We start from the raw sequence: 14964 nt of genomic DNA on the forward strand, positions 1-14964 counted from the left end.
AAACAATCTAAATAGTCATGTCTTTAACATAGACATAAATATTCTATAATTTTACCTAAACATTTCCAGGGTCATACATTCATGATTCTAAGAAATGTGCACAGCAGTTAAAAAATGCTTTTGTGAAATTAATGTGAGACATGTTGTTGTTGTTGTTGTTTGCAAGTCCTGGGCATTGTCCCTAAGCATTTTTGTGCTCAAGGCCAGTACTGCACAACCTGAATCACAGGGCTAATTTCTGTTTTTGAATGGTTAATTGGAGAATAAGAAACTCAACTGTAGTTTTCTGTTTGGGCTGGATGTGAAAACAATTGTTAGATTTCAGCACCCAGAGGAGCTAGATTTACAGGCGTGAGTTACTGGCACTTGGTTTGATGATTTTTTAATTTTAATTATGTTTTAAGATGTTTGTTTCACTATAATGCACATAATTCTATAGATAAATTTATATATATATGACGACAAATTCCCTCTAAAAATGTATGACTTTCTACACATAACATTTATACACACACACATATAGATGTTTCTGAATATATATACTTCCTCTAAAATTTTTATGCTACTATTTTTTTACCCTTTTCATTTCAAAGATATAGTCTATTTTTCCAAAAGTTTCCTAGAGTAAAATGACTAAAGTTTCAATAGAAAGTCGAACATATTATTTTTAAGGTAATTTTAGATATACACATGATATAGTAGTAATATTTATAGTATATTAATTGAAAAATTCTGTTCAAACCCTTAAATATTTGTTTGTAATGGGAGGAAGAGGGGAAGTTAATTCACACTGGTTAGAAATGTGCAATGCTTCTAAAATCTGTTCAATAATTTGTTATAATCACATAATCAAGCTACCTGTTATGATTTAGTTTTTTTGTTTCTTATTTATTCAAAAATTTAACACGGATGCATGCACAGTGGTAATAATAAAATTATTAATAAAATACAAATAATACAAAATCATAGGCACATACCAGATTTTCAATAATTAACACTTAAGATCCTAATAATAATTTTGTTGAAGATGATGATAAGAATGACTTTGATAATGGCAATGTTATAATTGAAAAGGAATACATTTTAGACATCTTTGAATTTAGATTTCCCACATTGAATACATAATAATAAACAGTGTTGGATTACATACAATAAGGAAGCAGTAGGGAGGTTGTCAAAAGACTTCACATAGAACTCCCCTATGACCCAGCAATCCCACATTTGGGCATTTACCCAAATGTTTACAAACAAGACCACACTAAAGCTACCAGCACAACTATGTTTTTTGCAGCATTATTTACCATAGATAAGATATGGAACCAACCCCGATGCCCCTCAGTAGATGAATGGATCAAGAAAATGTGGTATATATACACAATGGAATTCTATGCCTCCATCAGAAAGAATGACATTTCCCCATTTGTTAGGAAATGGAAAGGTTTGGAAAAAATTATATTAAGTGAAGTAAGCCAGGCCCAAAGAAGCATAGGTCCCATGGTTTCCCTTATTTGCAATATCTAGTATAGGTATGAGTCAAGCGGAAAAGGTCAGATAATGTGATGTCAGGAAAATGAACCCTTAGATGTGTACTTTAATGTTTTTTTTTCTTTCATGCATGAGGTTCTAATGCATTTATAAGATTATCTCTTTGTTGCTTTGTATATCCCTCCCCCACATTATAACCACTGCTTTCACTATATTTGATGTCAGTATAACTTGTGGAGGAGATGGGGAAAAACCAGTTGTTTAAGGATACAGGTGGACCTGTTGCAACAATGAGAAGTACAAGTTTTCATGTCCAAAACTACCTTTATAATGTCGGTGCAGGGGGGGGAAGAGAAGGATTGGGATTGGGGGGAGGGGGGAGGCTGGGAAGGGATGTGAACAGTAAACAAAGGAGGAGGCTGCAATGCTTGGTAAGAAATGTATGCATTATCCTGCCCACGTAATTGTAACTCCTCTGTACAGTATGTTCACAAATAAAACAAAATAAAATTAAAAAAAAGAATAACAATAGGAGAGTTTCAATATCAAGAAATAACAATCACATAATCATGTGAGACAGTAAATCCCTAATGTTATTCTTGTAGTCTCTCTAATGTATATTCACTTTTCTTGGTGGTATTGTTTTCTTATAAATAAAATTGTTTATTTTCACGTTTATTATCCCACATAGATAAAATATAATAAGCTGACTGCTTTGTTATCAAATGATCTTGTTTGTTCTAGCCTTGGGAACTTAGGAGAAAGCCTTTCACCACCCACATAGCCAGTGGCTTAGTTATATATCCCTAGAAGGTAACAACACATGCCACAAGCATGCTTCACTCATTAGGCAGAAATCCTTGGTCAGTTTTAGTTTCTATCCAGTTCACTGAAGAAAATCTATGTATAAATTTATGAAGCACACTTGGCAGCACATAAAGCAATAAGAAAATTCTGATGGACTAAGATTAGTTTTCAACCTAGTGTGATTAGTTCAAGTAACTTCTCATATACATACTATTCAATAACCAATGTTTTTCAGAGATATGTTGAGTATGTTCTTCAATACAAATGTAGACACATGACCTACTTTACATAATATCAATTACATATCTGTGGTTGCCTTAAAAGGACACAGCCCTTAGAGCGAGGAGGTAAAATTTATTTTTATTTCTGCATGAAGCAATTTGTGACTTTATACCAACAAACTGAATTTGACTCTTTCCTTATTTGTAAGCTAAGGTGGAAAATGTAAGGACTCTTCACTTTTCTTTTTTTCTTCCTCTAGGAGTAAGCAAAGTATTCTTCAATATTTCTGGTAGATTACATCCATTTATAGATGAGAAATGTAAGGCCAACAGTCAATTTAGTGAGTAAATAATGATACTAGAATTTGTGTCTGAGCTCTTCCCTCTGCACACTTAACAAGGAACAGTAATTTGTTGATGGAGAGGACCAATATGAAAACACTATGTGGAAAAAATATACTTTGTAAAAAGTTGTTTAATACTAGGTGACCAGTGATGAGTACATGAAACAGACTTGTGTCAGGGGCATAAAAAGGAGTACATAGAAATCATATTAGTGCTGGGCACCAGTGGCTCATGCCTGTAATCCTATCTACTCCAGAGGCTGAGATCTGAGGATCATGGTTCAAAGCCAGCCTGGGCAGGGCTCAATCTCAGGTCCCGGGATGGACCTAACCCTCTATTGGCTCACAGAATGTTGTACTCACCATGACCCATTCATCACTTTGGTTTGCTAGGCCTTGAGTTAAAATCCCAGAACTGTCAAAAGATGAATACTGATGTGAGAAGCCAAGTGATCTTCCTCTTTTCCTGTGCTGTGAGAGTCCTGCTTCTCAACTAGGAATGGAACATTCTATATAGGCAAATCTATAGCCATGAGAACAGGTTGACATCCATGTCAGCACAGTTATACCTGGCACCATACTCAGTAAAGTACACAATACCTCCATGAATTAGACACAAATTAAGGAGAAGTGCACTGAACACAAGATGCTGTCTACACATGTATATCAATAGAGGTCCTATGTTTAAATTATGAATTTATGATCATCCTGGCCCTCCCTGGTGCTCAATGTCAGGTCCTGGAAATGGTCTAGCTCCTCAGTTGATCACATTCCAGTGTCCTCACCTTGACCCTTTCACCAATTCGGCCTGCTAGGTCCTGAGTTCAAATCGTAACACTGTCAAAACATGAATCCTGATGTGAGCAGTACATCAGTTCACCTCCTTTCCAGTCCTGTGAATGTCCTGGGTCTCATCTAGGATGGACAAGGCATATGCTACTCTATAGACATACGAATATGTTGTCATGCATGTCAGCACATTTATATCTATCATCACACTCAATAAAATACCAAATTCATCTCTGACTTAGACACACAACAAAATAAATAACTAAACTGAAAGCATGATGCATTCCACACATGTATGTAAATAGAGATCCTATGTGTAAAATAGGTAGGCATATGATTTTTGTCAGTGTTGGGCTTTAATTCAGGCACTGGGATCAGGCCTGAACATGTAGTCTTCAAGGAAGGTGATGTTCCCCTTCTTCCACAGTGCAACAGAGTTACCCAGACCTGAGTTTTAATCCCAGCTCTGGCAGTAAAATGGGGAGTATTCGGACTAGGGTGCTTCCTTCATAATTTTTTTTAACAGAGTCAGAGATTGAACTCAAGTTGTGGCAACTCTGATCAGTTCCGAACATCTTAGGCTGCAACCTCTGGACCTACAACCCATCATCGGATCCTAGGACCCCAGGGCTTGCAGGAACAAAAAAAATAGCCGCGAAGGGAAAAGAAAGTTGCAGGAAGTTCCACCTGGCACTTTTATGTTCATTTTCCTTTGCATGGTGATCATGCTGGGTCCGAACTCAGCGGCCTGCAGAGTGAAGGTGACCTGGAGTGGCTGAAGGTCTGCTGGCTCTCGCGGAAGCCCAAGGGCATCGGGGTATCGGAGACCTCAAGGTCGAATCCAAGTCAGTCCCCCTCCATTGAGGGAATGGCAGGAGATCCTGAGATACTCTTTTCCAGCACTTGGAAGGGTCGTGGAATTTGATCAATCTCATCTGTGAATGAGTACTTTTTGCAGGATGCACCTAGGAAATGATAAGCAAGACTCATTGTGTATAGATTATTTTCAATGAAGAGTTGATGAAGCTTGACCATAATCATCACAGTCATGAAATGGAGGCATCGGGGAAGATCCAAGAATCGGTAGTCATGGGGTATATTGGATTCCATCACAGGTCGCCATCTCTCCTAATGTATGCAAATATGCAGACTACCTTCAGCTTATGAAGGGATGAGTATTGTGCTCTCCCTCTGCCACTCCTGGGGCTCAATCTCAGGTCCTGGGAACAGCTTAGTTACTTTTTAGCTCTCAGCATGGTATCCTCACCTTGACCCTTTCTCCTGTTGTGTTTGCTAAGCTCTAAGTTCCAACCACAACAGTGCCAAAAGCGGAATGCAGATGTGAGAATCCAATACATCCACTTGTTTTCCTGCCCTGTGAAAATTCTGGGTCTCAGCTAGGATGCAGAAGGCTTAAGCAATGTTACAGACATGGGAATTAGTTCTCATCCCTGCCAGCACAGTTATATCTCTCATCATAATCAATAAAATACAAAATGCATCCCTAAGATACACAATAAAAAGAATAACTACAGTGAACACATGATGCATTCCAGACATGTATTTAAATAAAGATCATATGTTTGAAATAGGTGGGTATATGAATTTTGCCAATGCGGGGGCTTCAATTCAGGCCCTGGGAGCAGACCTGACCTTGTAGTCTTCAAGGATGGTGATCTTCCCCTTCACCCACAGTGCTATAGTGTTACCCAGATCTGAGTTGGAATCCTAGCTGTGGCAGAAAAAATGGCAGTGCATGGGAGAGCTGAAGATGTCGGCTTCTGTGGTCAATGATCACAGAATGAGACTGAAATATTCTCTGAACAGCTGCATGATGTGAACCTTCTGCTCAAGGAAAAGGCCAGAATCTTTGATTACCTGGAGCAAGTAAACTCAAAATTATAGGAGGAGCTGGAAGTGCTCTGGACAACAGGAAGAAAGGAATCTGCAAGTTCCAACAAGCACTGGTGGGCATGAGGTACTGAAGAGACTTCTGGACAACTTGAGCTGACTGGTGAGCACAGTGAATCTAGAGAGAGACATCTTCACAGAAGACCTGAGCATTGAGAGGTCCACGTGGAAGGAGGAGGCCCGGCTGCTGACCCAGTGGATGAACGAACTGACAGAGGAGAAGGAGCAAAAGGGAGAGGGGCGAGGCAGGTGTTTGGCCTAGAGAACAGGCTGGAGGAACTATGGCCCATCTCAGGTCGAGTGACAGTTGCAGGCCCATGCCTACTGCACGCACATGGAGTTGAAAAACCAGGAGGAATAACTTCACATCCAGGTCCAGGAAAACCAGAGGCTCCGTCTCCAGAACCCGGAGCAGCAGTAGCAATGGTGGAGACTGGAGGAGAAGGCCAAGGATTGGCAGGAGATCCCTGAAACCCTATGATGCGCACATATGTGTGACGGACAGCTGGAGGAGCAGCTGGCCCTGCTGAGGGATGCTCTCCACAGGGTGAGCGGTGAGAAGGAGGAGCTTGGGAGCATCCTGGACACAGAGCAGCAGGTGAAGAAACACCTGCGGGAACAGCTGGTCCACACAGAGGAGAAGATAGAGGAATGGAAAGAAGTGGCTGAGATAGAAAGAAAGCCAAGCATCTCAGGACCAGCAGGAACAGTCTCTGGCCCAGCTGCAGGAGCTCAGAGCCACCTGTGAACAGCACAGCATCTCCAATTAGCGGCTGAGCTCCAAGAAGGAGGCCCTGCAGCAGCACCTAGAGAGGCAGACCCAACACCTGTAGCAGCTGAAGCAAGTGCACGGCCCGACCAACTGGGGAGACTAGGTGGTGCCACCAAAGTGGCAGGACACTCTCAAGTGCTTGAAAGCAATCAGACCACAGGAAGAGGGGCGGCAGGCCCAGCTGAGCTTCCTGGCTTTCCCTGGGGAAAGGGAAGTCAAAAACCCTGGAGAAGCAAAAGTTGAGGAGTCGACTCCCCCCATACACATGAACATTGCAGAGGATGGAGACATTCCCCAAATTGATAGGGATGTGGATTTGTGAGCACTCTTAGTGGCTGAAATCCACAGGGGGAAACTCCTGTAGTGGGAGTGGCAGGCCTGCTGTGGGCAACCGGTTCACCTGGCAGCTCAAGTGCCAGAGAAAGCTTGAGCCACAGGCCCTCCATCCCATGAGCTGGCACCACAGCCTGTGTGGGGATGGGAAGAGGGACACCTGGGTGTCCGAGAAGAAAATATACTTTGTCCACGACCTGCCTGATGAGATGGACTTCCATAGTCCAGCGGGTGATCCTCAACATAGATACAGCCAGCTCGGCACACATTGCACTGTTGAGGAGTCCCTCGTGGCATGTAAAGAGCAGATGTTCATTCTGGCTGAGCTGTGTCAGAAGAAACCTGAGCGTGTGTACCAACTGTCCTAGGAGAAGATGGAGAAGAGGAGAGAGCTGCAGGACCCGCTGTCACTCCTCACAGGGGAAGACATGGACAACGGGCTCCAGATGCCAGCACAGGCTGAGCCTCCTGTCGCTGCCGCCGCTTTGGATGCCTCCATGCTCCAGGGCGGGCGAAATGAGGGGGGAGCAGAAAAGTTTTGAAGAATTACCACTTCAACACAGTGTGGAAACTGCAAGAGGAGAGATCGAGGTTCCCAACCCCATAGAGGACTCCCCCACAAAGCACATCCTGCCACGGCTGCCCCACATCTAGAGACACCCACAGCTCATGGGCTCAGGTGAGGAGCACTCCCTCCCTTTCTTCTGTAGAGTGATGCAGATGATGACTATGTGACATGACTCTTCAAGGCCTCAGCAGCCAACATATGTAGGTGGCCAAGTGGCCTTCTCTCAGGCCTACATCTGCTGGGTCATGGTAATGGTAAACTGCGGTTTGGGTAGGGCAAAGGCTTCTGGGAGGTGGCCCAAATTCAAGGGGCATCTAGTGGCCTATTGGTGGCCAGGGAAGAGGGCTATGTTACGCTTATCACAAAGAATAAATTGTTTTCAAAGGAAAAACAAGCCTCCAATAAAGAAGGCTGTGTGCTGAGTTATCCCAATGGGTGCAATATGCTGCATCCTTGAGAAGAGAAGAATGAGGAGAGTGCTGTCTGCCGAGTCCTGTAGACTGTTTGCTCTGTACTGATTTTCAAATGGTGCTGTGTGCTGAGTTCTTCTACAAGGTGTTATGTGCAGAGTCCTTCAAAACTATGCTATGTGCTGAATTTTTAAAAGGGTGCTGGACACTGAGTGTTTTACACAGGGTGCTACATACTCAGCCCTTCAAAGTGTGGTGTGTATGGAGTCTTAACACAGGGTGCTATTTGCTGAGTCCTGGGAAAGAGTGCTACGTGCCGAGTTTTTCAAAGCGTGCCATGCACTGAGTCCTATACACTGCGTGCTATGGACTCCCTCATTCAAAGGGTGCTGTGTGCTGAATCATCCCAAAGGCTACTATATGCTAAGTCCTTCAAAGGGCACATTGTGCTGAGTCTATTACTCAGGGTACTTTGTGCTGTTTTTTGAAGTATGCTGTGTGCTGAGTCTTCTCAAAGGATGCTATGTTCTGAGTCCTTGAGTCTGAGTATCTCTCAGTATCTCAGTCTCTCAGGCTCTCTCTCTTTCTTTCTCTCTCTCTCTCTCTCTCTCACTCAGTCACTGTGCACGTTCTTGATATGTGGAGTGGAAAGGCTTGGAGGAGTGTCTCCTCTAGTAGTGGAGCTGAGGGGAGATTCGATCCCCTGAGCAAGTGCTAGGGTTGGTGGGGAGTGATGAGCTGAGGTGAGGCGAATGAAATGGAAGGTAGAGTGTCAGATACAGAAGACAGAATACACCAACTGGACCAAAAAGTGACAGATATGGAAAAATCACTCAAATTAAACCAAAGGAAAATTCAAGACCAAGCAGATAATGCCAAGAAATTTAACCTTCGTATAATTGGAGTGGAAGAAGGTGAGGAATTCCAGAGCAAGGGAATGCAACACCTATTGAACAAGATAAAAAAATTATACACTATGAACAGGTAGGCTTCATCCCAGAGACTCATGGATGGTTTAACATACATAAGTCAATAAATGTAATCCAACACATCGACAGAGCCAAGGTGAAGAATCACATGATTATCGCCACAGATGCAGAAAAGGCCTTTGATAAAATTCAACATTCATTCATGCTAAAAGCTCTGGAGAAAATAGGAATAGAAGGAACATTTCTAAAAACAATAAAAGCCATTTATGACAGACCAATAGCCAATATTATACTTAATGGGGAAAAGCTACAACCAATTCTCCTAAAATCAGGAACAGGGCAAGGATGCCCACTCTCTCCACTCCTCTTCAATATAGTCCTGGAACCCTTAGCCAGGTTAATAAGGCAAGAAATAGACATTAAAGGGATCCGCATAGGGAAAGAAGAAGTTAAACTACCACTTTTTGTAGACGACATACTATACCGTCACGATCCAAAAAACTCCCTCCACAAACTCTTAGAAATCATTAATCACTTCGGCAAAATAGCAGGATACAAAATAAACCCACAAAAATCAGTGGCCTTCCTGTATACTGACAATGTACAAGAAGAGAGGGAAATAAAGGGAGCATCCCCATTCACAATAACCTCCCAAAAAATAAAATATTTAGGAATTAACCTAACCAAAGGTGTAAAAGAACTATTTAATGAAAACTATAAAAAGTTAAAGAAAGAAATTTCAGAAGACACTAGGAAATTTAAAGACCTCCCATGCTCTTGGATAGGCTGACTTAATATAGTAAAGATGGTAATACTTCCAAAACTAATATACAAATTCAATGCAATTCCTATTAAAATCCCAATGACATACATCACTGAAATACAGAAAACAGTCCAAAAATTCATATGGAACAACAAAAGACCTAGACTAGCCAAAACAATTCTAGGGGATAAAGACAATATGGGAGGGCTATCCATGCCGAACTTCAAACTCTACTACAGAGCTATAATAACAAAGACAGCATGGTACTGGCACAAAAACAGACCCGAAGACCAATGGAACAGAATAGAAGATCCAGAAATAAATCCACAGGCCTACAGCCAGCTGATATTCGACAAAGGAGCCAAAGACATACAATGGAAGAAACACAGCCTCTTCAACCACTGGTGCTGGGAAAACTGGGTGGCCACATGCAGAAAACTAAAAGTGGACCCCAGCCTATCACCATGCACCAACATCAACTCAAAATGGATTAAAGACCTTAACATTAAACCTGAATCTCTGAAACTACTGCAGGACAGAGTAGGAGAAACACATGAACTAATAGGCACAGGAAGGAACTTCTTGAACAGAGTCCCAGGGTCACAACAAGTTGGAGAGAGACTCGACAAATGGGACTACCTTAAAATAAAAAGCTTCTGCACAGCTAAATCTATCGCAACTAAGCTAGAAAGACAACCAACTAATTGGCAAAAAATATTTACCAGCAATATATCAGACAAGGGGTTAATATCCTGTATATACAGGGAACTCAAGAAACTAATCCCTCCCAAACCTAACAAACCAATTGCTAAATGGGCAAGGGAACTAAAGAGGGACTTCTCAAATGAAGAAATAAAAATGGCAAAGAAACACATGAGGAAATGTTCATCATCCCTGGTGGTGAAGGAAATGCAAATAAAGACAACCCTGAGATACCACCTTACCCCAGTCAGAATGTCCCACATCCACAAATCAGCCAACGACAAATGCTGGAGGGGATGTGGAGAAAGAGGAACCCTATTACATTGCTGGTGGGAATGTACACTTATACAACCACTTTGGAAAGCAGTCTGGAGGGTCCTTAGAAAGCTAAAGATTGACCTCCCTTACGACCCAGTCATACCACTTCTAGGCATCTACCCTGAACAACGGACACATGCACCTCCATGTTTATTGCAGCACTATTCACAATAGCTAGGATATGTAAACAATCCAGATGCCCCACCACGGATGAATGGATCCAAAAATTGTGGTATCTATACACAATGGAGTATTATGAAGCCATTAGAAATGACAAAATAATGGCATTTGCAGGGAAATGGATGGAGCTAGAAGGAATCATGTTGAGCAAGGTAAGCCAAGAACGATGAGACAAATGGTACATGGTCTCCCTGATAAGTGTATGCTAAATCCAAAATGTTAGGTTATACGACAAAACCAACAGGACTTAAGAAACAAAGAACTCCCAATCATCTGGTCGAACCACTACTAAATAACCCATGCTGCTGATCACATGTATGGTGTATAACATGTGAACACCGTTATATGTTACAGACTGTGATAGACAATTTGCTCCAGGAAAGTTAGAATGAACCTATGACTTTAAATGAGCATCATTATTCCATAATACTGTGAAATATGGGAAATTATGTAATCACTTAATCCCAATAAAAAAAAAAAGAACCTCGGGGAAGGTAGGGAGGGAAGGGATGGTAGGAGGAAAACAATGGAGGAGGTAACAATGCTCAATAGGAAGTGTACTCATTACCTCACTCATGTAACTGTAACCCTCTGTATAGCATCTTTACAATTCAAAAAAAAAAAAAGTTCTATAGTTTATAGGCAAACACCCGGGGAGATTTTCTCCTGATAGCGTTATGCAAATTGGAGTGGTATCTGTCATTCCTTCATAATTAATTGTTTGAGAAATCATATGAGAATTAGAATAGTCCTCCAAACCCCCTAGCAGGTCACTATTATTTGTCATTACCTGTATTATATCCTTATCCCTCCCATCCCACGGGATGTAGAAGAGGAGGATTAGGAACATAAGTCCAGTATTGTTCTCCTGAAACAGACACTGCCTGCACAGCAATAATGGCAAGCATAGCAAGAAACATATTTTCAACAGTGATAGTCTTTCCTGTAGAAACAACAATCTCCTCCGCAGAATGGCTGAGCTTCTTAATTAGTTCCCAGGTTGGTGGTTGGGCTTCTTTTGTTGTCTTCGCCTGTTCAGGAGAAAGGTGAAGAATTTTGAGCTTTTGCATCGCTTTCTTCATTTGCATCTTCTGTTGTTTTTTTTTTTCCCCTGGGTTTGTGATTAATTACAAATAAAGCATGATGGTTTCTCTAGTTAATAGGTCAGCCATCATATTTCCAAATGAAAGAAGACCTGGTAAATTTGTATGTCTCTTATGTGTTCAATAAATAATTTTTCTTTTCTAAGTTGAATTAATTTTTGTAACTGATGTAACAAGTCTATAATTTTTTATTGTCATGATAAAAGAGCTGTCTCTATGGCGGGAAATAAGTTAACCACATGCTTACAGTCTGTGTAAATGTTAGGCTGCTGGGGAAATATGGTTAAAGCTAAAATTACAGCAATAATTTCCGCCTGTTGCTCTGAAATGTCGGATGCCCTTTTAGTAATGGGGAAGTGGTCTGGAATGTATACCACCGAAGTTCCATTTGAGAACCCATCAGTAAAAACTGTTAGAGCTCCTTCTAAAGGTGTTCTTACCACTAACGGAAAATGGTTTTTATCTCTTCCACAAATTTTAATAAAGGATGTTGAGGAACATGAAATTTTTTTTGTCCTGTATAATTTAATAATACTAATCCCCAATTCTCATCATTCTGTAATAATATTTTAATTGTTTTTTATAATAAGGTATAATTATATTATTCATTTCTTTCTCAAATAACTCTAGGCACCTACTCCTTGCCTTGGCAATGAGTTGGCTGCACAAATATACAAAAGAAGCTATCATTCTTGTCTGACTGTGAGGCAAGTGAAGCCATTCCAGGAATGCATCTTGCCATAAACATCTTGTATGGGTATAAGATGTCTTTAATATTATAAAATCCCAGTCATTATTATAGTCCAATTGGACCACTTTTGCTTGTAACTTTTATTCCACCAATGAAATTTTTCTAACATTATTGGAGTGAATCGTCTCTTAGAGTTAAGATTAGAATCACCTTTTAGGGCTTCACACAATGGGTGTAATTCTCCTGTGATAATTTTCAAGTAGGGTCTAACCCAATTTATGTTTCCTAGTAATTTTTGAAAATCATTTAATGTTTTTCATTTATCTAGCCTAATACTCATTTTTGTGACATGATGTATTATTTTTCCTAAATAATTTAAAGGTTTATTATGTTGAATTTTATCTGGAAAAATAAGCAAACCAAAGTTGTTTAATTGCTCAATGGTTAATTGTTAAAATTTGTTCTGTTAAATGTTTACTTTCAGCAGCTATTAAAATATCTTCCATATAATGAATAATATAAGCATTAGAAAACTCTTCCCTAGTTTTTTGTAAAGCTTAATCCACAAATTTTTGACACAATGTAGGAGAATTTTTCATGCCTTGTGGCAAGACCTTCCACTGATATCTCTGCCAGGGCCTTTTCCAATTACATGAGGGCACACGAAATGCAAATCTTTGAAAATCATTAGGATCCAATTTTATTGTAGGAAAAATCCTGAAAATAAATGATTATTATATAATCTCCTTTAGGAAGAGCCACAGGAGATGGAAGTCTTGGCTGAAGAGTCCCCATGTCATACATGGTGTTATTAATGGCTGTGAGGTCTTGTAACAACCTCCATTACCCAGATTTCTTTTTAATTACAAAAACTGGAGTATTCCAAGGGCTATTGGATTCCTCTAAATATCCTTTCTGTATTTGCTCATTTACCAATTGTTCTACAGCCTGTATCTTCTCTTGAGTTAGGGACCACTGATCAAACCACACTGGCTGATCATTTTTCCATGATATTGCATCAGCAAACTTCTCATCAGCGGCCCCTATGAAAAATTTTGTACACTAATGTAATCTGCGGTAACTAATTTTAGTTCCATGTTTTGCATAATGTCTCTGCCCCATAATGTAAGGGCAAAAAAGATATAATATAAGGTTGAAAGTTTCCAAATCTATTTTCACACTCCCACTTTAAAAATTTTGAAGTTTGAGCAACATTGTTAGCCATATCCAATCCCATTAATGTAGATTCTGTCTTCATAATTGGCCAGGAGGAGGGCGAGTCTTTTCCTGCAATAAATGTTGGGTCTGACCCTGTGTCCACGAGACCTTTAACAGGCTTTGTATCCACTTTTTTGGTTTTCATGGGTCCATCCTTAGAAATAGATTGTACCCAGGCCACAGTTTCTGTGGAACTGAAACCTCCTGTACCTCGATCTTGTTTTAGGATTTCATTTCGAAGATGGACATAATTTAAAATTAAGATTTGAGATAATCTTTGATCCATATGTATTTACATATTTTCTTTTAAAAACCTTACCGTTACTTTAATTTCCCCTTGATAATCTGCATCAACTACTCCAGGTAATATCTCAAAGTTTTGTTATAATTTGAGCTTCTACCAATTATCAAGCCCACAGTTCCTTCAATTACAAGACTGTAAACTTGAGTGTTTATTAGCTGAATACCATACATGATAGAGACAATGTAATCTCTTTTTTGCTGCCAGATCTAACCCTGCACTTCCTGGAGTAGCTCTTGGCAAATCCCATACTGCAAATGAAGGTGACAAGAGATTTAATGGAACTGATCCCTTAGGGGATTTTTGTGTAACAGTAGGTGTTTCCCCTCTTTCGTTTACGGGGCTGAGGGAGCACCCCTCTTCTTGTTTTTTGTCTCCTTTTCTTCTTCTGTTAGGAGAATTCTATCCTTATGATATTTTGATCTACACTCATTTTTCCAATGATTGCCTTTATTTCATTGTGGACAAAGTCCAGGCGCTTTACCCTTTTTATTGTTACTAGGCTTATTTTTCTTTTGTTGAAAATCTTTACTCATGTGTTCTGACTGGTCACATGAGAAACAGACCCCATTTCTGGCCTGAGGTCATTTCTTATGTAATTTTTGTACATAAGCACTGAAGGGTTCTCCTTTCATTGCTGCAGCATGTGCCATTCCTTGAATGGCTGCTGGTGAGGCATCTATGCATGCTTTAACATTATCTTGCAATGATCCTGTCAGTAATTTTAAAGTACTTAATTCATAACTTTTCATACTTCTTACCTCCTCCCTCATTTTTCTCACAGTTTTCCTTTTCCTCAATACCTCTCACAAGTTGTTATGTACATTTCCCCTATATTGTCTTGTGAGCATTGCTATTGCATTGGTTTGCCTTTTGTCTTTTTTCTCACCATTTTGTTTTTCCTCTTCCATTCCCTAATTAAGGTAAATGTATACACAAAATACAGGGCACCAAAATCAAATACAGCAGGGATTAAACTATAGGGAGAAAACCCAAAGCAAAATAGAAATCACATACTACATTAAAAACAGCAAGCTAATAAAAAAGCCTCTGTTTCCATATCTTGTAGTTCATTTTGCTCGGCATTAGCTTCTATGGTAATATATATGCATAACAAAG

General features: G+C 40.2%; 1 long non-coding RNA gene across 1 annotated transcript in view; it reads right to left on the minus strand.

The window, feature by feature from the left end:
• Positions 1 to 4398: 4398 nt before the first annotated feature.
• LOC138819755 (uncharacterized) overlaps positions 4399 to 14964 on the minus strand; it is a 30402-nt gene continuing 19836 nt past the window's right edge. Inside the window, exons 3-4 of the long non-coding RNA XR_011369610.1 lie at positions 11323 to 11563; positions 4399 to 4611 (exon numbers count right to left, since the gene is read on the minus strand). This is a non-coding gene — a long non-coding RNA (uncharacterized lncRNA). The remainder of the gene's footprint in view (positions 4612 to 11322; positions 11564 to 14964) is intronic.

Source organism: Dipodomys merriami, unplaced genomic scaffold (genome assembly GCF_024711535.1).
Source record: "Dipodomys merriami isolate MVZ:Mamm:240054 unplaced genomic scaffold, mDipMer1.0.p SCAF_815, whole genome shotgun sequence".
NCBI lineage: Eukaryota > Metazoa > Chordata > Mammalia > Rodentia > Heteromyidae > Dipodomys > Dipodomys merriami.